Here is a 2364-nt window from a genome sequence, read left to right as displayed (position 1 = left end):
GAGATGCTGGTCGAGGGATAAATAGTGGGAGAACTCGCCCTGCTCTTTGTACTAGCAACCGTGGGATCTTTTCCACCCACCTGAGAGGGCAGACTGGGGGGAGGGGGCCCTGGATTAATGTCTCAGCCGAAAGCAACGCACTGTCGGAGGGGCGGTACTGAGGGAGCGCCGCACTGTCGGAGGGGCGGTACTGAGCGAGCGCCGCACTGTCGGAGGGGCGGTACTGAGGGAGCGCCGCACTGTCGGAGGGGCGGTACTGAGGGAGCGCCGTACTGTCGGAGGGGCGGTACTGAGGGAGCGCCGTACTGTCGGAGGGGCGGTACTGAGCGAGCGCCGCACTGTCGGAGGGGCAGTACTGAGGGAGCGCCGCACTGTCGGAGGGGCTGTACTGAGGGAGCGCCGTACTGTCGGAGGGGCGGTACTGAGGGAGCGCCGTACTGTCGGAGGGGCGGTACTGAGCGAGCGCCGCACTGTCTGAGGGGCGGTACCGAGGGAGCACCGCACTGTCGGAGGGGCAGTACTGAGGGAGCGCTGCACTGTCAGAGGTGCCGTCTTTCGGATGAGACGTTAAACCGAGGCCCCGTCTGCCCTCTCAGGTGGATGTAAAAGATCCCGGGGCCACTATTGGAAGAAGAGCAGGGGGAGTTCTGCCCGGTGTCCTGGGGCCAATATTTATCCCTCAACCAACATCACTAAAACACATGATCCGGGTCATTATCACATCGCTGTGTGTGGGAGCTTGCTGTGCGTAAATTGGCTGCTGCGTTTCCCACAATACAACAGTGAGCACACTCCAATAAAGTACTTAATCGGCTGTAAAGCGCGTTGGGACGTCCTGAGGTTCTGAAAGGTGCTATATGAATGCAAGTCCTTTCTTTCTTCACCACGATCCCTGGCGCCTTGAACACTTAGCACAGTTAATCCTGCAGCTGACAGCGAGATGAGGTCTAGCGCCGGCAGAAAATGCTTTTAATCCCGTTTTATTGTCCCCACTTAAATGAATGGACTGTATTAAGGCAGGGGAACAGTTTCCCAACTAGTGTTTCACCCAATCAATCTAACCCTTGTTTATTTTTTAATATTCAGCCAGGTTGCATGTAATTGGATACGTTTGAATGCCTGGCCCACAAGAGGGCAGGGGAGGGTTGCTAGGAAACTAGAATCTAACCAATCACAAGTGGGATTCACGCCCGCTCATCTGCATTGTTTTTGGTTACCAGCTTTTTCTTTTTAGTATGTGTTTAGTTGAGGATTATACGGTGAAAGTATTGATAACATTATTCGGCACATAGTTAGTCTGACATCTCTCTAATAACTATCAGGAAAGGGTGAAATGCTGGCACAATGTATTTGCTTCAAGGGTTCTTTGCTGAAGAATTCATAGCAACACATTGCTATTAAGAACTAGTGGGTTTATTAGAAAAAGGTTTAACAATCGCACGGCACGTTACCGGTTCATCCACCAGGCTCACAACCACCTGCCCCATCGTGGATCCCCCAAACCCAACTGGCCGGGGTTTTATTGAGTCTTGTGAACATCACGTGACTGCCTAAGCCCCTCCCCACTCAACAGCTCGACAACTATTTTGTTGTAATCAGAAAATCAAGTGCCCCCCTGATTAAAGGGTGGGGGGGGGGCACTCCAAAACACTTTTCAAGTGCCCCCTTGTTTTTTGGGGGGGGCACTGAAACACAAATTATACAAGTGCCCCCTGGCTAAAACGGGGGGGGCACTAAAACCGGCAAATTAACATTTCGACGTAAAATCAAATTTAAAATTTGGTTGCCGGGGGTGATGATGCACTCCAGTCCCTCTGGCGCCCATCTCTCGCGGAAGGTTGCGAGCGTACCGGTGGACATCAAAGTCTACGGCACCTGCTATTCCCAGTTGGTCTCCCTTCCGAGTACCAACCAGGCCTTACTCTGCTTCGCAGCTGAGATCAGACGAGATCGGGCCTTTTCAGACTAGTGTGGCCGTAGGTTAACGGATTTGCGCGTCATCCTGGTGCAGGGGCCATCAAGCAAAACCCTACTCTGTAACGCTCACTGATTTATGTGCAACTGCAAATCTGTGAGCGTCCTCGCTGGTGCATACATTTGCCTGAAAGGGTGGTAGAGGCAGACGCCCTCACCACATTTTAAAAAGTGCTTTCACGTGCACTCTAAGTGCCGTAACCTACGGGGCTACGGACCGAGAGCGGGAAAGTGGGATTAGGCTGGGTGGCTCTTTGTCGGCCGGCACGGACACGATGGGCCGAAATGGCCTCCTTCCGTGCTGTAAACTTCTGTGATTCTATGTAAGCACTCTAATAACGACTCCACGAGGTAAGGGTATAATACTTGAATGGTCGCGACCTTAGTCCG

General features: G+C 52.9%; 1 pseudogene; it reads right to left on the bottom strand.

The window, feature by feature from the left end:
* Positions 1 to 1863: 1863 nt before the first annotated feature.
* On the bottom strand, positions 1864 to 1982 carry LOC139240277 (5S ribosomal RNA; annotated as a pseudogene).
* Between the last annotated feature and the right edge of the window lie 382 nt (positions 1983 to 2364).

The sequence above is a fragment of the Pristiophorus japonicus genome, chromosome 30, assembly GCF_044704955.1.
Source record: "Pristiophorus japonicus isolate sPriJap1 chromosome 30, sPriJap1.hap1, whole genome shotgun sequence".
In the NCBI taxonomy this organism is placed as follows: domain Eukaryota; kingdom Metazoa; phylum Chordata; class Chondrichthyes; family Pristiophoridae; genus Pristiophorus; species Pristiophorus japonicus.
The sequence above is the reverse complement of the archived record's forward strand: the minus strand, read 5'-3'. Positions and strand labels throughout refer to the sequence as shown.